Raw genomic sequence first — 23,581 nt, 5'->3', positions numbered from 1 at the left:
ACCGTAATTCACCTTAGAGTTAGGACACCTTAATTTTTTCGCTGTCCGAATTCATAGAAAATAACCATTTTTACATTTTATCTACATGTATGTTAAACCTGCCTTTTTTCTTCTTGTCTGCATTTTACCACTTATTAATTTTTCCGTAGTTATCAATGGTTATAACGCCTATAAGTGTAACTCCGTCATCAAGTTATAATAATTAAAATCCCATTCAACACCATTTTATACATGCATTGAAATAAATAAACACCTTCTATCGGCTTCAGATCAAACAGTCACATTGTGTGACGTCACAGAACTCTCAGTTATACACACGAGGATCTCATGGAGAGCATGGATATTGTTATGCAGGATTAATGTTTCTGAGTGATGTTTTCGATTGTAACTTACGTATTGCATTTCTAACTTTAATTCATCACATTAAATAGTTACCTGTATCATTGAATGTGTTGCCTTTTATTGTTCTATTGATGTTTCAATGAGTATTACTGTACGATTATTGCTCCATAAAGTCTATATAAAAAGTGTGGTACAAGTTTCAATAATAATAGCAGAGTGATGTACCATAACTTAGTTGAAATCCAACCATAATTGTCAAAGTATTTAACCAGACAAATTAAGAATGTTTCCTTTGAAGCAAGGAACATGTTTATAAACTGCTGATTAACCTGAAAATTGATGACTTTTATTTTTGTTACAGTCTGAGGCAACAGTTACTGAAATTAATATATATAAAAAAATAAAAAAAAATAAAAAAATAATACTCCGACCTACCTACCCTATTTTTTTTTTGGCAGCATTACCTGAAACGCACCTATTTTTTATTTGGCCTTATTATATCAAAACATCATACATCCTCAGGCAATACTTATTGCAAAAGACGGCAGTCCGTTTTCACTTCTGTGCTATACGGCTGTACTCCACCCTGCTGACGTCACACCATAGACATAACATTGTGCGATGTTAAATTGACCTCATGAAACAAAAAAGTGCGTCATTTAAATGACAATTATTATAAGGCATATTTCTTTTAACCAGTAAAGTATATAATAAAATGGTATGCGCCTCGTGAGATCTGTATCTGCAATAATCCACACTAGTCGAATACAACCTCACATATCAAAACGCAGTACTAGTGCCCTGATCTTCGACTTACTTGAACTGCAAATAAGACTTTTTGAAGCTAAAAAAACGTTTGTGTGCCTTGTTGTAGTTATCTGTCATTGACGACTTCATGAAACATGTATATTATACATAATTCATGCACAACAATACATGTATAGCATGTACTATTTCAGTTATATACATGTCAATCGGCATGTTTTCTGTATGTATTGTATGCATGATTTGATATTAATTTCAGATATGTTAGCTTACATAAAGAACATAGAAATAGCTGGAAATAGTGATCTGCCATAGACCATTGTTCGTTGCATGTAAATCATGTTATTTTAAGCGAGATATGTTAACCTTTCATAAATGACATGGTGATTTCTACATGTTTATCATGTTTTCTTACAGCTGGATATGCTAACCTGCCATAGACGGCTTTGTGATCTCTACTTGTATCTTGACTCGCCAGAGGTCTCTTGTGTCCACGGTTTTCATGTTCGACAACTCTTGCGTGACCTTCAACTATATTGTGGCGTCTGTGCAGAAATTATCGGTGAAAAAGATGAGAAAGTACGTCCACTGCCATGTTATCACATCATTCACGAAAGGTGAGTGTTGGTGTCAGTTTGTATTTGGTTAAACCACCCTTCTTGCAGGGTTATAATATGGTTACCTCGGAATATACTAGTAGTCGGTATGAATCAAACGAATTAGTCGTTTCGAGCTGACGTTGCTATTTCTAGCATGTAGCTTTTGAAAGACTTTTGTCTTAAAATCAAATTATGTTTTGGTTTGGTTCGAAATGAATTATATTTGTGTTTGTGTGCCAAAATCTAAGAGGTTATCCTGCATACATAGAAACATTTATATACGTGGTACATTAAAGCTAGTTTTGACTTCAGGTGTCTCGTGCACTTATATCGACCAACATCATCTACAAGTCTTCCTATGCAGCGACGTCGCCCGTGTCCAACTTGTCGACATAGGATGTCAATGAATCCTGTATCTGATATCGAATGACTTCATCGAAACGTCATCTAAACGTTTATTTTTTTTCAATTTATCGACGACGTACATGTCGAACCTGCCGATATAAGCTGTAGTTGAATCCTGAAACTGACTTTGATGTCGATTTGCGTCATCAAAACCATCAAGTGTCCTTAAGGGTTAAACATAAAACGATTATAAATGGGACTCTTAACAAATGCATGTAATAAAAAGTGACAAATTAGTTGCTCCATCATGTTGTAATAAGCTTCGTTTGTATTTGTAATAGAGATGGGCTCTTTTATGCAGTTCGAATGTCGATAAATAAAATTAATAAATACAATAAGTAAATATCATTCGTCACTTATAAATCATTGATGTATTTAATATTGCTGTTGTAACTTCATTATATTTGTTAAATATATTACAAATTGTTACAGGTGATGTTCATACTTAAAAACACATATGTAAACAGTTTTTTTCGTCTCCAATGGTAGTTAAAGCAGTAAGTATTAGTTTGTATATTACCCAAAACTATTAAATTCTGTCTGCTATTTAATAAAACTCTGAATAATTATGATAACATAGTGTGTCCCAATTGTATTCTTTTTCTCCAAATACAGCTGAATTAACCAGACCTAACAAAAGATACATTCATACCAGAGTTGATATTTTATGATAGCATAAATCATGTTATCAATGTTATTTAATTGTTAATACTGTCGTGAAACAGTTGTAAAAAAATGATAGTTAATGATAGATATTTGTAAATTCCGAATGGATCCAATGCTTCCTCTCTATGTTGCCTTTAGTCGCTCCGTATTTGCTCGATTGTAGGTTCGGGACTATATACATGTCGGCAAAGCCTCGGAATACTTCCTGAGGAACAAATTAGATGTTGCTTGAATTCTAATATTCGGTCATCCACCAGAAGTTGTTGTTTTCTGTTGCAAGAGTAGTAGCATACTGGAAATAAATGGGACACAGATTATTTTTAAACCTAGTATCTCGGCTTAAATAATGATTATGGTATTTGAACTATAATAACTATAAACTATATCTACATTGAACATCAGGACGATGATTAAAAAACTAAATCTTTGTGATGAGTTTGAAAATGTTACTGAGATAAATGATGTGAAAGAGATGCTATTACAGAAGATCGTTATCTGTAACACATCTAGATATCAGGTGAAGTCGGGTTTTAAATGACATCAAACGTTTCGCTGGAAGTCTTTTAATTGCCCAATCCGCATTCGGAGTAAACACGCATAACAGCAGAAGTCACTTTGATGAAACAACAACCTAAAATAACGCGAATTGTTTGTTCCACGGTATAGATTCTAAGGAGAACCCTTCAGTAAATTTCCCTCAGCCTCATTTAATGAACTTAATGGAATTGATTGGATAACATAGAATATACAATTCAAGAAGATGTTAAAGGTTTGTAAAGTGTAAGGACATTTAAACTATGAAATATATGCCAATATGAAATTGATAAGCATTGTTTTAACCACTCCAACATACAGTGTTTACACAAACGGTGTTGAAAACACATACACCGACATTATTGAATAGGGAAGTTGAAAGGCTTTTTGGTATGTAAATATAAAAAAGGATGTTTAAAGTAACAATTGATAATTTGCTGAAATTGAAATGTTTTACTCGAATGGAAACGTTCTACATTACAACGAGCAGGAAATAATTGTGACGACGTCTCAATTCTTGTTTACCAATCGTACTGACGCAAGCTTTCATCCTTCAGGACATTTCGCGGCGAATATGAAGTACATATCTTCCATTGCTTCGATTTAAGAAGTATACTCTGAGTGATCTAGTTTAAGTACACAGTCAATTGACCAAATCACTTATTAAAAACTCGTTATAACAATACGGTTAGTTTTATAGCTCCAATATTGGTGTAAAATGGAAACATGAGAACAAAGCACATACCAAACACTCAAAGCATCGTAGAGGGTCATGTTTCTATTTCAACGTAATGCTATTATTTATCATTTAATTTCAAGGTAGCATCGATATAAAGTCGGTCTTGTAACTATGTGCAATATGATGGTAGGGCAAGGATTAAGGTGGGTCAAAAAGGATTTAATTCATTTTAAGTGATATGTCACGCTTCATAGTTAAAAAAACAATTATAAATGAAAGAAGTAGCTTACTTTTGAAACAAGTATAAAGTTACAGGCATTACATATTAATCTAAATTTCTTCCATTGCTGAGAAAATACCAGAAATAGTCAGACTTAAATGTATAAAGAACATCCGAGGTTGTTAAGAAATATATCTTGAAAACAATAATGATCGGTTATTTTAATTATTAAACGTATAAAAGGTATATTATGCATTCGTGTTTGTGTGATACAATTCATTGACATTGCATTTAAATGAGGGGATACAGATTTGGTCAAATTTATAATCGCATGTCTTAGAATTATATTCAAAATGTATGCAAGTTCAGTTTGGGTTGTATCTATCCTTACTTTTTAAAGCGAAGGTTTAATTCCCTTGGAAGAAAATTAAACACTGATATAAGATGATTTTAAGGTAAGATTATTTTACAACGAGGTATACGCATGTATACAAACAAAGCCATTCAGCTAAATTTCAAGAAGTGTTTTGTTAGCAGGGATGCAGACGCACGAAAAATAATGGCTTTTTAACAGAACCAGTCTGAGAGTGAAAATGAATGGATTACTTAATCAAAAACAGTCTACATACACTAATAGGCTTAAACATACTAGTTAAACCACAGGAAACTACATATGCATACAAACTAAGCCATTCAGCTAAATTTCACTTATTGTTTTGTTAGCAGGAGTGCAGACGTATGAAATATAATGACTTTTCAAAAGAACCAGATTGAAACTGAATGGATTACCACATAAAACAACAATCTACATACATTACTAGGCTTTAATATACTAGTTACACCACAGGAAACTGAAGCCAAATCAGTTATAGACCTTGAGCAATAATTACAAATGACTCTCCACAGTATCAGAGGGTAAACTGAATTGATTACCAAATAAAACACATTAAACTACATGGTTTGATAATAAGGAAGTGTTCAAGCTGTTTGATTATAAATATAAATCTATAACTAGGATGTAAAACATATTTATTTGTAATATAGACCTGTATATTTATCTATTGTGATGTTACATGAGCCATGGCTTGTTGCGATTACGATCTTATCTATACGGATCAACAATGTAACAAAAGCCTTTGTTAAATGAGATCTCATATCACAATGTTATCCCAAATGTTAATTACTTATTGTTTGACGACCGTTTTAGTTCAAACAGATAGATCTTGACTCCGTTAAATTGCAGTATAAACATGTTCGCACTACGCTCTATGATGGCCCTTTGTTTAGAATATGCCCAGGTCAACATTCTTCTCAAATTAAATAGAAAGAGCTGGGGCTTTCGTACTTTTGGGTAGTTTTTCTATTCAATGTGTTTGCAGAAGAGCTGGATATAAGCCCAAACTTACAAAAAACATTTTTGTGACCATTCGTCGTGAACAAATACAATAATTGAAGGTATTTCAAATCAATGTATAAATGATATATAAAAAGGATGGTTTTACTGATATCGATAATGTTCTTGTCCATTTATATGGCTAAGGCACAAATCGGACAAACAGGTAAGTGTGTGTGTGTGTGTGCGTGTGTGTGCGTGTGCGTGTGCGTGTGTGTGTGTGTTTGCGTGCGTTCTCGTGGGTGGTGCGGTCGTGCGTGTGTGCACGTGCGCGTGCGTGCGTTCGCGTTTGCGTGTGTATGCGTGAGCGTGGGTGCGTGTATGTTAAATATATCCTTCTTTGCCTAGAAAATTGCACTATGGCTCAAATTTCTTGTTGACTTAATGAAATGCAAATGACATTATCAATGATTGATTTGGTTATCAGTAGATAATTTAGATGTTAATTGTAGATTGAAATAAACTAAGATCATCAACCATCACATCTTGACCACACTCGTTTTAACCACTGAAGGGATCATACTCAATTAATTTGAATCCTTAACCTTAGAAATGCCTTACCGATTTAGTCCACTGCAATTTTATTTTAAAGAGACTCACGCACATTATTTTTGTCAATGATTATATCAAAACTTTGTTGAACTAATATGAGTTTACTTATTGTATTGAAAAAATAATACAACTGCTGAATAGTCATTGGAGTATAACTTTGAAGATTTAATCATGAACTAATTACAATTTAATAGCGTTACTTGCTATTTTCGGCAAAACGTAGCATTTTCCTGTCAATTTTGTAAAAATCATAAATAAATCTCTCAAACTATTATTTAAACTTTTGATGATGAGTTCATATTTCACTCTTTTTGTTTTCTTACGAAGTTTTTTACCGTTTAAAACGTAACATTTTGGAATATATGTCACGAATTTCAATTTTATAAGCTTTGATCATTTAGATCAGAAGATATCAAAATGAAAAGCAAATGCATTATAGTATAGATATCAATGTATTCAAAATGTTTAAACCTAAATGGAGATAGGAATATGTGAAACTTTTAGCAGTACTTATCTGCAACCTGCACATATCATTCCGACTGGGCTGATCCTACCAAACGCGGTAAGTGACGCGATAGGGGCATCACAAGTCTTGTGCTGCCTCTAACACTTAACGTAGTTATGTAAAGTAAGGCGCACAAATGATGTCATAAAACCGTTTTTCCTACATCCAACAGACTGTACGGATTCTTCTGACTGCGTGACCCTTATATCCGCGGTGTGCGACACAATCGTAACTCAGAAATGCGTGTGCGTCACCTCCCAGGGATTCACGGCGAATGCTAATAATGACGGATGCGACTACGGTTTGTTATGTGGAGTATTTTACTTCATATTTTTCAGACGCTCGACAAAATAGTTTATCTTTTATTGGGATATGACTTACAAGAAAGTGATTATTATATAGAGTAATTGGAACCGTTTTTATATTCTTATCTTCGTCCGTTTAAAGCACCATGTAATGACTTTGTATTTAAAATACCTCATACCAATTGAAACGAACATGAGAACACATTTATCTTGGTCATTGTGATCTGCAGTTGCAAACAATATAGTTTCAGTCCGAGTAAGATGTGCAAGGGGTTGGACGTCTGCGATTGCAAACATATCCATTTCCCCTAAATTAATAATAAGAAAAGGCATCGTTATAATCTTTTGATATGTTTCCACCCTTTGTAGTTACGTATTTCTTAAATTATGCATTTGCCAATGAATATACATGTAGTGTACTTTGATTAATTTTCGTGTTTTCCTTTTGTTTAAGTTATTTTATTAAACAGTACCAATTTCAAAAACGACGCACAAGTCGTAATACTGTTATTAATATTCCGTGGTACATTTTTCCGTCGTAGATTGAACGTGAAAGTGACTCCTTATTTCCTGCTTATTTTTAGATTGCAGGGCGCTAAGCGCACCGAACAATGGTGCCGTTTCATACACATCCACGATACAAGACTCCGTTGCTACGTATAGTTGTCTCGCTGGATTCCAAATAGATGGTGTGACAAGTAGAACTTGTTCTGCAGTAACGCCCAAAGGATGGTCTGGTGTAGCACCCTCTTGTATTGCAGGTAAGTACTGATGCATAATGAATCATCACAGAATTATGATTGATAATTGGATACTGAATCAATTTATTGAGAATATATTTAGGTTGTTGAATTTTTAATAAAATGTATTCAGTATATTTAAATATACAAATAATTATATATAATGCAGTATATAGACTCAAGTTTTGAAATGTCGATATGTTCACTTAACAATCAGGAGTTTTACATTAACAATTGATCTCATTCTTTGTACAAATTGTATGGTGTTTGAGAACCAAAGAACCTGGGAGACTACTCAAGTGACTAATGTTGGTCATTCTTTACAAACCACATAAGTAAGTAATCTTGAAGTAACCAATTGTTGTTAATCGTCTCAACCAAACAGAAATCCAAATCGATACAAAGTATAAGCAAGAGAACATTATTTTATGTTTATGTTTTTTAATTATTAGCAGAATATATATCTGCATTAACTAAGTTAATATATAACAAAACAATGAAACCTACTGGGTAAGCTCAGAAATCAGACAAAACTAAACCCTGTCTCGAGACATTAAAGTGGTGGAGCAAACGTTTTAACGACAGATAAGAGTAGAATCTGAGTGTTTTGATAAGATTGTAAACTAATTTGACCAATATAATGAATGGAATCACTGAAAATGTCTAATGATTATAAATTTATTTAATACGGTCTTTGAAACGGATCCATTTCATATAGAAATCATTTCACTACGTCCATTAATACCAAGTGTTAGAGTTTTTTAATTGATGGTATACGTAAGCATTGGTCATGTCTTTTTGCGTTTTTGTGAGTAAAGGTAAAATATAAATTGTGCAAACGGTGGTACGTGTGTCAGTACGGCGGGTACCTACACATGCGAATGCGTAGGAGGGTTCGAGGGCACGTTTTGCCAAAACAGTTAGTCCTTTGTATTATCTTTTCGCCATGTCAGTCAATTATGAACACAAAGTTTTGTTTTAAAAATCCGATTGCAATGGTTCAAAGCATTTCTTGCGATTACGAGCTTTTAAAGTAATTGGGCCACAGGTTTGAAGTAAAGTTTTCTTTATATTACGAGCTTTTAAATAAGTATACATCCATATTAATAAGACAGTGCAAATCGCAAAGGATATGGAGATATTTATATAAAAATATTTATGTACATCCATCAACCAGACAAGGACGACTGCGTGGGTCACAATTGCCTGAATCAGGGCATCTGCTCGGACGGCGTCGGTTGATACATATGCACTTGTGTGCCGGGCTACGAGGGACAGTTCTGTCAAGAAAGTATGTATTGACTTCATGTTTTTAAATGATTATGTTGTGTATATATTGTCTGTTCATAAAAATTCCGTATATTAGTGCACTTGACTATCAATTTCGTCTGCGTTTTGAATTTCTTGTTCTTTGCTCATGCCGTATTCTATGGTAGCATACATCTGCCACCAGATAACCATATAACTAACTAGTTAATTAAGTAGTTAACTAGTTACCGTAACTAGTTAACCACTTAATTAACTAGTTAAATATGTGGTTAACTAGTTACGTAACTAGTTATTTTTTTCAATAAATAAAAGATCATAACGGGAAAAAATGCATGTTAGTGCCTACAACTGCCATTCTTGTATTAATGAAGTTTTGCCATATTGAGTCTTGAGTCTGAACTCAGACTTGAGACTGTTTTTAATCACTGCCCCGTGTGAGATCTACCCCACATCTCGAAGTGTTCTAGAACGTTGCCACATGCTGTCCTGTTTTGAAAGCACACTTCTGTCCTCAAGGAAAACACCATGTGCACCCTTGTGACTTTATATAATTAAATGTTTTAAGATAATCTAATATTGATTTAGTCTAATTTAAACTTAGGTTAGCTAGCATTAAACACGTATTTAAATAATTAAAACAATATTTAAAACACATATAATAATATTTCGATAGTTATCTTCCAGGTGGTGAGTTAGACAAATGTTTACACAGTTTAACCTTTATTATACCTATGCAACTTTTTTCAATATTGCCAATAGTTATTGTTGAATGTCATTTTGATAGTAATTGAATTGTTGTAGACATTGACGAATGCAACAACACCATTTGCGGTCAGGGCGTGTGTACGGATCTGGTTAATGATTTCTCTTGCGCATGCAACCCGGGTTATATGGGAACTGACTGCAGCACGGGTAACTGTAACAAAAAACAATATACATGTTTCTCATTAAACCTCCTTTTTTTAAGAACAGAAATATCGCATAACACCCGAATACACAAGAGATCTTTTTATGTTTGTATTGGAGGTGTTCAATCTTATCCTTTAAAGATGCACTTTTTCTCCCAAATAAGATTTACCACAATTAATAAAATTGTTTTATTGTTCCAAAACGGATGAATAAATGTCAAAAACAATGGTTCTTATGAAGGATACCGAGTTAAATGTTAAGGTAATGAGCATTAAACACGGTATTTCTACCTCCTGAGACTATACTAGACCACGGCCAATCTTATGATATTTTGGCGCTTTTTGCTATTAAATTCACGGCTACAATCTTGTAAATAGTAATTAATATTTTCCATAAATGCATTATTGAGAAAAAAGTTAAAGGTTTATCATTCAAAACTTATGTTTGTTATACATGTGTATTTATTGATTTGGAATAAGAGTGTCAGTTTAACTACACCACATTCTGTCCTACATGTCTATACCTTGGCAAATACATTCTGATTTGAGCAGTCGCCCCCATCCCAGACAAACATGACTCTCTTCTTGTTTTTAAGACACGCATTTATTCATATAAAGATATCCATATTACAGAAATAGATGAATGTTCATCGCTGCCATGTGTAAACGGAGGAACTTGCGTGGATTTGGTCAATCAGTTCAAGTGCAACTGTACCGCTGGCTACACCGGAATTCATTGTGCAGACGGTCAGTGCTTACGTCTTTTATCAATATAATTCAAATGTAGGAATAACATTACTATTTTATTAATCTTAAATTTAGATTGACACTAAGACATTGTGGTGTTAAGACTATTTATATCATGGTGATAATGTGTTAATTTATTCGACTGTGTTTCGTTTCCGTTTGTTACTCACTTTCAACCCCCCTCCTCACCCCCCCCCCCCCAAAAAAAAAGAAGAAGAAATAAAAAATAAATAAAATAAGTTCATACCTATTTTTTATTATTCAAAATCATGGGCAATAAGACTAAACGGGTTGGGCGGTTAATGCAGTAGCACACTCGCTTTCAATAACGTAATACCAAGTAAAGTTTCAAAACAATATAACTACTTTTCAAAACTTTCATTATAATTAATTAAATTGAATTAACATTAAATTAAAATTAAGATTAAAATTAAATTAAATCTTTTTTTAGATAAATTAAATTAAATTAAATTAAATTTACTTAAAATAGAATTAATATTTAATTTAAAAGAAATAAATAAACTGTTTTTTTAAATTAAAGCTTAAATATTATTTAGTGAACGACTGAATGTTATTCTGGGAAAAGCAACTATAAACCAATAGTATAGCATAAGTATTTAACAGTTCTCTAAGATCTTAGCTTGGTAACAAATTCGTAAGACTGCTGAAAAATTATCATCCTGCTGTACCAGAATATCATATCGTATTCTATTCCTCAATCTATTCATAAATAATGCCGTAAATATATTTATAACACACAACGTTTTCAATGAATAATAGTATCTAGTACAGGTTAATAATCTCTGCCCACAAGAAAAGATCTTGAACAAAATCTTAACCTGACTAAGCAAATTTCATCTATCGTCCAACCATTTTTGGTTAGGACGAAAGAAGGTTATGACTTACCTGTAAGATCTGCGCTCTGAGAGTAATTTACACCAACACGGGTTAAGTATAAAATGACCACTCTCGCGCGCCCACTCCAGAAGTCATTCTGGTTATCTTACAGGTAAGAGTACAATTTATTATTTTAGGAATATATTTCATTATTTTATTTAGATTCTTTTTTCATAAATTGTTTTAAGTCTTTCTTATGAAAAATGTACTGAGTTGTTTATTGAATAAGATTAAAAGAATTATTTCATCAATATGTTTAGTATTTTATTTGAATTTCTGTTTGCTTTCATATTTCTTGAACTAATATAATTCTAGGAATTCCTCAAAAGTATTGATATGTTGTAGAAAAAAACATTTATATTTATTCTAGTCACACTAATGAATTTTGTTACTATTCGCTATGTTAAAAATTGTATCATGATATTCATGTGTTGCTTTCAATTAAATTTGTTATTTTATTGTATAAGGTATTTATCACAAATTGTTATCTATTGTGATTTTTCTAATAAAGAAGTCATTCTGGTTATCTTACAGTTTTGTCTTCTGGTCATGTTTCGGATTGAGAGACATAACCTGGTACCTCTCAATGAAAATTGAAAAATGAATATGAGCTTCGCTTCCCCAGTTGGTACGAACACCAACATCAGTAACGAAACAAATCCGTAACAAACGCGACCCGGTCATGTCCGACATGAATTAAGTCTGGGCATTAATGCTTGCATGACTTATTTCCTTATTAGTGTTTCAGGTTTCCTATCTTGTTGTTGTAGTAAGGGATTTTGCAGTAGATGAGGCAATTCTTTGATATTTAATCTATACATCTATTTCACGCCTTATTGTTTAAACTGTGAGCCCTGTAATATGAGCACATATTATTGACTAACTATGGTTAAAACACTAATTGCGAAAAACTTCAATAGCACGTATGTTACATTGTTCAGAAAAGAATGGTAATATTTTGCTAGAAAGTAATAATACTTTATAGCGTGTCGCGCTAGTTTAGGTATATATTTGTCACTTTCCCTAATCTCATTCAAATGAACTCTTCCTTTATACTTTAGTTATATAAATGCACGAAATTCAGGTCAACTTGGTGACTTATGTAACGTCGTCACAGACTTGTGAGATAACATCATCAACGGCTAGTGTGACTCTCTAAGTAAATGTAGCTGTATGCCTTGATATGATGCTGTTTTGATTTTTTAATGCCAAGGTGGGTAACCATATATATATATAGAAGATAAGCTGACTTTCCATGGCAAGTTTTGCTCTGATATGAACTTGCTTAGACCTTACAAATTTAAGAGAGTTAAACTCCTTACAAAAGTCGGGTACTATTTTGTAAATAACATTAGGCGAACGGAAACCAAGCACTTTCGTTGGCCATATGTGGTCAAAGTAATACAGTGCTAAACACATCTGTGTATTCTTCTAACCAGTATAGGCTACACGAAATTACGTTCGTACGTCTCATAGATAAACGTTTTTATCCTCATCATTTTTTTTATTCTACAGAACTCAATATGTGTGCTTCGAACCCTTGTATAAACGGGGGCACGTGCAATGACCTTATCAACGAGTTCACGTGCACATGCGCAACTGGTTTCAAGGGGACCACGTGTCAAACAAGTATGGTTTTAAAACATTTGTTTATTTAAATATCAAATGTTAGTATATCAGTTCTTTTTTCAATCAACAGCAATGTTTGTACAATAACCCATACATAGACATGCAACTTATTCATTCTTTTCACTAAGCAAAAAATACACCAACCGGAACGAACATGCGATTTATTAACATATTTAACCTAAAAGCAAAGCGCCGCAAGTGCCGAAGCCGGAGAGGGATTATCCATTTTTATAGCAAAAACTTTTTATCCGGTACACGTTCGAGATTTGAACCAAATATTTTCTAATTCCTTCTCAAAATTAAAACACAGCAACAATTTTAATCAAAATCAAAGCACTTAAAGGAATGATAGATTTCCAATCGGCAATATTGATTTTTTCACTGCTACTTTTTAAAGATACAGGTTATTGTCATGCCCAGCCGTGTCAAAATGGCGGCTCATGTACAGACGGACTTGCAGCATACACATGCACATGCGCAGACTGATATGAGGGGACGAATTGTGAGACATGTAAGTGAATTATATATGACGGTTTGTCTGGACAACATGCTTCGGATTATGCAGTTTATGTATGTGTAACCATTTTAAAGAACGAGGCATTTACTGTTGAGTATGATTATTGTTTTGTAAACGTGAGAGTTTTGTTGTTGTCTCTCTTTAAATCTGCCAGAACGGCGCCACCTGTATCAATGCTACGGGAACTTACTCATGTATTTGTGCAGATGGGTTTTATGGAAATCTTTGCCGAGCCCCCCCCAAAAAAAAAAATAATAAAAAAATAATAAAATAAAATAAAATAAAATAAATAAAAAAATAATTGTATCATTGCATTCAACGTTTTATTTTACAATATTTAATTATTTAATTATAATCAAATCGACAAACTAACTTACTGTTGTGAATCGGTTTAAAAAGAAACACTTAATTGTGAACATCTGCAGATGCCAACCACTGTGACAGCAATAGATGTCAAAACAACGCCATTTGCGAGAATACAGCCAATGGGTACTTCTGCCTCTGTGCTGAGGGGTACTTCGGAAAATACTGTCAAACGAGATCCAGTAAGTAAGGTTAGCCTTAGATGTTCTTATTTGCTGTGGCCAGACCCACACATTTACTTATTAAGGTATTTAAATGAAATCTCATTTTTATCTATTACATAGTATAACAAAATTATTGTGTGTTTTTTTGTTAAAAATAATCAATTTTAATTTGTAATACTTGTTTATCATTTTCTCTAGTTTATTGCCGTTTCGAAACATGTTTCATTTTTGAAATTACGTCTACTAGGCTTTTTTGTCGATTTTGTTGTATTATTAAAATTATTTTTTGAAAGAAATTTGATTTTCATATTTTATTGCAGTATATATTAATTTAAGCGTACTACATTCTTACAGTTAAAGAAATTGTTGAATTTAAGGAAAAGGTACAATTTCCATTCAAAATGCTCCTGCAAAACAAACCCTGATCATTTATTTTCATTGTGTGTTCAAATTTTCTATATGTCAACCATGACTTTTCCTCTAACTTTAAATTAAATTATATTTAATTAATTTTATTATATTTTCGCGATTCTACTGCGAAAAGGTATTATAATGAAGTAAAATACGTACATGTCAATACTCTTCGTATTTTTGTATTTTTCAGAACACACAGCATTTGTTTCAACAGAAATGGCAATCGCAATCGGTATTGGTGTGGTATGTGCATTCATGCTAGGTGCTTGTATAGGAGCGGTGGCTATGTACAAACTGAAACCGAGCAATACAGTCGGAAGTTGGAAGAAAGGTAAAATTGTACATTTACATTATTAAAACAGGTCTCGTCACGTATTTAATTTGTAAAGCTTGTATGTCATTGATTTAAGATTTCTGTAATCAGTATCGTAATCATCCATTTCTAACAAGATCGCGCCCCACCCGCTAAAGAACCGAAACTGAGAGAGCTACGTATGCAAAAGAGGGAGAGCAATACGTTGAGCCCACTAGGGTACTAGCGGCGAACCTGGAACCAACCTTCCTGACGACCGAAGAAAGCAGTGCCGTTACTTCATATTCACTCAAAAGGAAGCTTTAATGAAATCGACAACTTTTATTGATAGTGAACGAATGTTGTACATTCACTGTGTTTTGTGTTTGTTTTATTTTGTGTAGTTTCTTTAAGTTGTTATGGTCCTAGGTTGAAAGAAAAGCTAGATCTTTCATAAACTCAAAATAAATTTAAATGACATGTTAGGTCAATAACTGATTTTGAATAACATCACTTTGTACACTTATCATGCAATGCGATAAAACAGACCAAATTTCATCTTATGCTATAAAAATATAATAGTATTTGTAGCTGTTCTAATGCTTATTACAAAACTGAAACTTGAAAAATTAACGTATCATTGTACCATTGTACAACACGAACCATTATTTAAGAAATGTAAACTCCTGCAATTCAGCACAAGCCTTTTTATGTCTGAAACCTTATTATTGTTTAAACTTATCTTAAAAATTGAAAAATATCGATGTGATTTGGACTTTGGCAAACATTGCAATTGAACACAAAGTAAAGCAAATCAATATTTATGCAAAAAGCTAAAGAAAAGTTACAAGGATTTTGAAGATTTTATTTAAATCTTTAAGACCAGTCCACATGTTTTGTTTCATCAAAGTTATTAATGTAAAGTTTTATAAGTAATTGGTAACTTTTATCAGATTGCATAAATTATCAATATCAGCTCGAGATATATATTACTGACATATAAATTTCCTTTGACCTTGTTGGAAATGCATGAATATATAAGCCTTACATGTCCGCGTCCGCATACGAAGCTGTCGTTTAATCTGTTCAATGTGGATACATGGTATATGGTTTTCATTTGCATTCACAACTTATGTATTCTTATTAACTCAGTTATCATTATACTGGTAATAATGTTCTTTTCAAGAAAGTTATGCTATTTTTACATACGTACATACCCTCCAAATAAATGGTGAAAACGAGTATTCTTATACGCTTAAAATTATCCGAATTGGTTAGTTTTCAGATCACAACAACTTTGAAAATGTATACAGAATATAGAATATGTGTGTGTGTGTGTGTGTGTGTGTGTGTGTGTGTGTGTGTGGGTGAGTGTGTGTGTGTGTGTGTGTGTGGAAAAACAAATTCAATAGTTAATAATGTTGGCGAATCTAAACCAAACTTATATAATTATTATTCCTTTGGTCCGAAATAGGAGGAGATTGTTGTAAACCTTTAAAGTTACTTAGTTGTTAAATAACCTTCCATGTCAATTGAACGCCGATGAAATAAAACATAGCATAGTTGCATCAGTAATGTCAGTTGAAACAATTGAAAAAATACATAGTTGCTTTGCTTGTATGGCAAATCGTTTAAAATGACAATAGTTAAGATATTCATTTACTTAAATTTAAAATTTATTAACATAATCTAAAAACAAAAGCTGTTGTGGGTTGTGTTGTTGGGCGTAATATTATTGTTTTAGGGTCACAGGTAATCCTATTACTGTATTACTTTATCCATACTCCCATGACAATGTTTTGGATAGGCCGTTCGTTAGTAAAGATTATAACAATAAAATTGTGACTGGATGTCATATATTCTGGATTCCTGTAGTGGCTTACAAAATTGACTATGTTATAGTTTAAACAATGCTCCTATATGGACTTACAAGGAATATTAATATATTTATGCGTTTTGGTTAAATATTACGTTGTGCGTGTAAAATATCAACAATTAATTTTGTATCACATTGATATTTTCACTGATATTAAACGGACAATTCTGTATTTTACCAATTGTAGTTACTTCTTTTCGCACAGTATCGAATATACTGTCGATTTTGGTTATACATTGCAGTATAATGGAGTTGTAAAGAACAGATGAGCTTGATGAATTGCATAATCTGATACATAATATTCCGACGTATTAAGGGTCATTGCAAAAGTGAGTGGGAAAGGGTAAAATAAGTTTTCAAAATCATATTCTATTTAGTTTTGATGAACTGTTTTTCGGGGTAAAACATCCTGTGCGACATGTGTTTGGTAAATAAGGTAATAACCAAATTTTGCGAAAATAGATTTCATCAGATTTTGGCAAATAACAACATTTGCATCTTTTCGGAAATATAACTGTGTTCGTGTGTCAAAAAATCCCCAAAACTACACAATCAGCAATGTCTTTAGGGTTCTTGATTATATTATTTAAAAAGTTATTCAACAACATAATGAATCATACTGGAATAAATTCATTTCCTGGATTTCAATACATGTTTAATCATCGGGCGCATGCAGCGGCGGTTCCTGGGATGGGTCCGGAAAGAGGTCCGGATATTAATAGAAGTCCCCTTCCAGAAAAAGATAGCTTTCACATATGCTAAGTGATAAAGGTGAATCCGACGCTGTTCTCCGTGATGGCTTTTGTAAGAAAAGTTTCAAATAGTGGTGAACTCATGATTTACCTGGGAAAAAGATTTGTTTATAATATTTTAAATTAGTTTACTTACAAAGGAATCCGGGGAAAGGAGGATAGAACATGGTGTGGGGCTTGTTTCGTGGTATCTGTTCGAGAACTGAAAGGGGGATTGAATGCTGCATGGTGATTGTTACGTGGTATCTGGACGAATACTGAAAGTGGAGTGAACGCTGCGTGGAGCTTGTTACGTGGTATCTGGACGAGTACTGGAACAGGAGTGAACGCTGCGTGGAGCTTGTTACGTGGTATCTGGACGAATACTGAAAGTGAAGTGAACGCTGCGTGGAGCTTGTTACGTGGTATCTGGACGAGTACTGGAAGAGGTGTGAACGCTGCATGGAGCTTTTTCGTGGTGCCTGGTCGAGTACTGAAAGGGGAGTGAACGCTGCTGGTGCTTGTTACGTGGTATCTGGACGAGTACTGAAAGAAGGAAGGAACGATGCGTCGACCTTGTTAAGTGGTATCTGGTCAAGTACTGAAAGAGGAGTGAACGCTGCGTTGAGGTTATTACGTGGTATCTTGTCGAGTACTGAAAGGTGGAGTTAACGCTGCGTGGACCTTGTTACATGGTATCTTCTCCAGTACTAAAAGGAGGAGTGAACGATGCGTGGTGCTTGTTGCGTGGTATCTGGACGAGTACAGAAAGGAGAAATTAATGCTGCGTGGAGCTTGTTACGTGGTATCTTCTCGAATACTTAAAGGAGGAGTAAACGCTTCGTGGTGCTTGTTACGTGGTATCTGGACGAGTACTGAAAGGAGGAGTGAACGATGCGTGGTGTTTGTTACTTGGTATCTGCATGAGTACTGAAAGGGGGAGGGAACGATGCATGGAGTTTGTTACGTGGTATCTGGACGAGTACTGAAAATGGAAGTTAAAGCTGTGTGGACCTTGTTACATGGTATCTTGTCGAGTCCTGAAAGGGGGAGTGAACGATGCGTGGAGCTTGTTACGTTGATTCTGGACGAGTACTGAAAATTGAAGTTAAAGCTCGTACATCGCGTGACCGGAAATAAACATGGAGATGAAACGTATACTTTATGTTATTTTTATTATTAAAAAGGTACCGGAAAATAATTTCTCTTGGTTGGATATATTTGTCATTGTTTAGCTTTCATGGGAAGGACCCAACGTAGATATAATTTGCAAATAGCTAAACACATATTGCTCGTTGAGGACAGAAGTAAAAACACTGATTAAATAATTTATTTCAAGAATTACCCGTGACGGCAATTATAATGAATGTGTTTTATTTATGAGAAAACGTAATGAAAAATGGGTCAAAGAATCGCAAGACGTCACGCCGATCGCGGAGTTCCTGTATACAACCACCAAGATTATATCAACGCCCTCATAGAATTCGAAGACGCTTATAAACGTTTGTCGAAAAACGAAGACGTCTTCGCAGTTTTGAATTATATGTACTTAGTTTACATGGAGTTGGGACGATATCATGACGTCCTGTTTTGTGCCAAAAAGCAGTCCATGGTCAGTGAACAGTTGCAGTCCCGTATATTACAAGCGGAAGCGACGTTTAGCATGGCGAGAGCGTATGAACGGTTAGGAGAATACCGTACGTCGATATCATTGTGTAACAGTTGGTTCAATACAGGAAATTCATCTGAAATATCACCGCTCGCCGGATACACGCATTTGTGTTTAGGAAACAATTACTTCGGATTAAGTGACGTCAAAAACTGTTTAAAACATTACGACATATCATCTCACGTCTCAAAGGTTTCTTGTTGACGCCGTCTTAGAATGCCGCGTGTACATGGGACTTGGTCAAATGTTGGAAGACAATGTGACGTCTCTGCAAAATTACGTACTGGCGTCAGAAATATCGCGTCAGTTTACGAAAGATCATCCCTGCGCTAAGTACCAACGTCGTGTATCGGTAGAGTTGGCGGTTGTATGCAGCCGTCTAGGAAGACTGGGAGAGGCGTTGGAAATGTGTGAGGTATGGGGGTAACGATAAACAGACTAGAAACAATTATTTATCTATGTCATTGTAAATCATACAACGGCTCTTTTTATTATGTTAAGTACTTCATACAGATAAACGTTTAAGATATAAAAATACTTTTTACCATTAAGATAACACGTAATGAGCATTGATATCGGGATCGGGAAACACTTATTTATCTATGTCATTGTAAATCATACAACGGCTCTTTTTATTATGTTAAGTACTTCATACAGATAAACGTTAACGATATAAAAATACTTTTTACCATTAAGATAATAAGTAATGAGCATTGATATCGAAATTTTCCAAATCACTGTCAGTTGAGAAAATCAGTCAATGTTTACATTGGTTAGACTGAACCATCAAAATAAACAATTATTGCAATGATTGATATTCCAATTATCTATTCCTTGATGATCAGAATAGATAAGAGCTGATCGGTTTTCGGATGCCTCTTCATGAAAATATTGCCATTTAACGCAAAGAGCTGATCGGTTTTCGGATGCCTCTACATGAAAATAGTGCCATTTATCGATACAGGATTTATAGAAGTGGTTAAGATAATGATGTTACAAGGCTTAGGATGATGTTTTTGTACCTTTCCGATTTTTTCTCTAATGGCTGATGGGTTCTTGTTTGCGTGGAAATATAAAAGCACCCAGAGGTTAAAGAGTACGATGAAAAAGAAAGAAAACAACATCTAAATAATTCTGGCCCAAGCTTGATTAAGTCGCGTATTTATGTGATATGAAATACAGATATAAACTTCAGGTAAAGTTGAAAGATTCTGAAATAAATAATATTTAATAATTTATTCAAAACGGTTGTTGAGAGAAATACGTTTTGACGAACATATTTCAAGCTACTATGTATTAAAACCACCGCCCTCCCGAGGTTTAGGCACTCTGTTTGTAATTTCTTATTTAGAGACTTCACATACTTTTTCAATTTTCTTATCGTAACCAAGGCCTTATTTCTAAGAATTGTAACAACATGTTTTTACGTATTCCAGCTAGTACCTCTAATTAGGACGAACGGATTTGGCTTGCCTAATGTCTTATGTTTATCATTCTCACATTTTATAGGAATATAACAAGAAATGTAAAGTGAATGAAATGTTTGGGAAATGCATCCGAACTACTTCATCTGAACACAAAACAAGTAACTAACTGATATGAAATCTGAATGTTGTATGCTTGGAAAATTTAAACAAAATATTTTTGAATCCATAATGGTATTCATCGTCCATGCCATATGTTTGATAAATTTATTATTTAATTTGAACATATTTCCGTTTGGAAAAACTGTCGCCATGCAAAGTCGATGGAAAAGTTTAAAATTAGTTTATATGATATAGTTTACGCTCTTGAGTTATTTCAGAAGGCTATGGACCAAGCCCTTGCCCACGGGGACAGGTTGGTCCAAGCCAGATCTCCATAGAGATCGACAAAACTACCAGGCCAGTAGATAAATAATGCATTAATTTCTTACTATTATTGAACATAACATACAAAACATAACAATAATATATTCAGTATTTGTTCATAAAATGTATTAACCGAAAGAAACGCTTGCTCCGAGTGAAACACTTTACATACTTTTCCTGTATAATTATTGGTATGATTTTACTTAATTCAACGATTGTCGCTCAAAAATATGTACAGAATGAATGACATAAGCAATCGCCCTTAATATTTTGTTTTTGCAAACCAACTTCGTACAACGCCGACGTCGAATTCATGGCTTTAACACTACATTTAGTATTTTTGATATAAAGGAGAGATAATATTACAGAGATAACATGACTTTCAAACTTTGGAATCAGTTGTTTGAGTAGATCAATATATAAGCAGTTCAAGATATTCTGGGTTAGAAAAGTTTGAAAGTTGAAAACATACAATTGTGCTCCGATAAACAATATGAAACATCTGTTTCTTGTTACAAATGAAGAGTAGTTTCGAGAAAAGTTTAATAGGTATAGTACAAAGCGTTCTAAGATAAGAGATCCTCGTAATACTTTAGACAAACATAAATGAAATTGCAACATCTTGGGTAATTAATTCCCGGTTGTAGCAGTTCACATGAAGTATAAATAAAATTATTACTTCAAATGCTCAAAGGAAATTGACATGCAAACCATTTTGTACGGATTCGATACACGACATTCGAGGGTTGTTTCAAATGTACAAAAACTGTGGCACACGTACAATTACTTTGTTTTAGAATTATCTAAAACTGGTAATAAGTGAAAAGCTCATCTATCAGTAAATTTATGAGTTTCCATGATTCCAGAAAGCACATTTGTCAGGAAATATAGTTGCTGTCGGGATCCCAAAAATCTCTATAATATCATTTAAAGATGCACTCTTACTCACAAATTAGATTTACCACAATTAATACAATTGTTTTTTTAACCAAAAAGGAAGAATATTTGTCGAAATCAATGGTTTCTATTAAGGTTACCGATTTAAATTTGAAAGGTGCTGAAAAGACAGTATTACTACCCTAGTAGATCGCAGTAAATATTTTTCCAAAAATGCATTATTAAGGGAGTAGTTAAAGGTTTATGACTCGAAATTTATGTTTGTTATACAAATGTGCATGTGTATGTATTGATTTTTAACCAGAGTGTCACTTTAAACAAATAAAGTTCTTTCCAAGATTCCAGAAAAAAAGAACAACATTGATCAATAACTGTAGGGGTTGTAGGAAAGTTCATACTGTATACTGTACTGTGTTTTATAGGCTCCATGAGAACAATATATTCTAATTTTAATAACTTTCTTCAGAGTGCCTATCCTCGCTACCAGTCTGCATATGCTATTGCCGTGGAAACCGGTGACCGGAAATGCCAGCTTGACGTTCTTTCCGGTATGGCGCTTTATGCATTTGGTGATCAGGATCTGGAACAGGTAGTAGAAGAATAGTGGGTGATAGCGGTGGCGGATCCAGGACTATCTAAATGGGGGGGGGGGCACAACTAATTATAAACATATCAAACTTTTCATGAATGCATTATTTTGATCATATAATGACATGGAATTAACATTTGTCTTCACTGTCATTAGTTTGACAGATCAATTGAATTAAAAAGATATCATTTACTGAGATAAACCTTTCAAAAAAACAACAAAGATATCTAGCCATTTTGGGGAATCGAACCAGGGTCGACGGTTTAACAGGCTATGTCGTTAACCACTCGTCCACCTGTATTAATGCTTTTAAATTAGTGCTATGTAAACATACGCTACAGTATATTGATTGCACTCAACGATACTGTAAGTACGGATGTCATTGTTATAAATTTAAGTTAACTAAAGTAAAAAACAACTTGACAACAAATTCCAAAAAGGGTTTCGAATAAACTATTATGTATTAATTTACAAAGGCTCTAGCATGATTCCGAGAACTAGACGATAATAAAGGCCGAAATGGAAAGTTTCAAAGCGGCAACGTTTTGAATTTAAACTTAAAAAAATGTTAAATGCACGTCATGCACACACATATCTTGTTGGCGCACAATGACATTATTAAATGCAATGACGAACATATAATGTGCACATGTTAACAGTTTAAAACAACTTATATTTCTGGTATATGATATATTCTGAAAACAGTAAACTAACGCTTATAACTACAGCCATATTTGTCTACTTTTGATCAGCTGTCTGTGTGAAATGCGGCGCCGATTTTTTTTATCGAATGTTTGGGCCCCGATGTCATTTTTCAAAAGACCTTTTCGTTTCGTATACTCGATAATCAGGTTGTTTATTTGCTCAAATGCTTAATATATAAAATTTAAATTGTTACAAAACAACTTATTTGTACAGTTAAATCAATAAAGATGTGCCCCCCAAAAAACATTACTTGCCGACCCGCTGGGGTGGGGGGCACGGGCCCTATGTACCCCCCGGTAGATTCGCCACTGGATAGAACTTAGAAACTAAATTATTGTCAGAAGTCCATGTAATACCTG

General features: G+C 33.8%; 1 long non-coding RNA gene across 1 annotated transcript; it reads left to right on the top strand.

Moving 5' to 3' along the window:
• The first annotated feature begins 14,094 nt into the window (after positions 1 to 14,094).
• LOC128237182 (uncharacterized) lies at positions 14,095 to 15,613 on the top strand. Its single transcript, XR_008261517.1, has 3 exons — positions 14,095 to 14,217; positions 14,804 to 14,944; positions 15,064 to 15,613. It is a non-coding gene; the product is annotated as an uncharacterized LOC128237182 (long non-coding RNA).
• The last annotated feature ends 7,968 nt before the right edge of the window (positions 15,614 to 23,581 follow it).

The sequence above is a fragment of the Mya arenaria genome, chromosome 6 (assembly GCF_026914265.1).
Source record: "Mya arenaria isolate MELC-2E11 chromosome 6, ASM2691426v1".
In the NCBI taxonomy this organism is placed as follows: domain Eukaryota; kingdom Metazoa; phylum Mollusca; class Bivalvia; order Myida; family Myidae; genus Mya; species Mya arenaria.
Note: the sequence above shows the minus strand (reverse complement) of the source record. Positions and strands in the feature narration are given on the sequence as shown.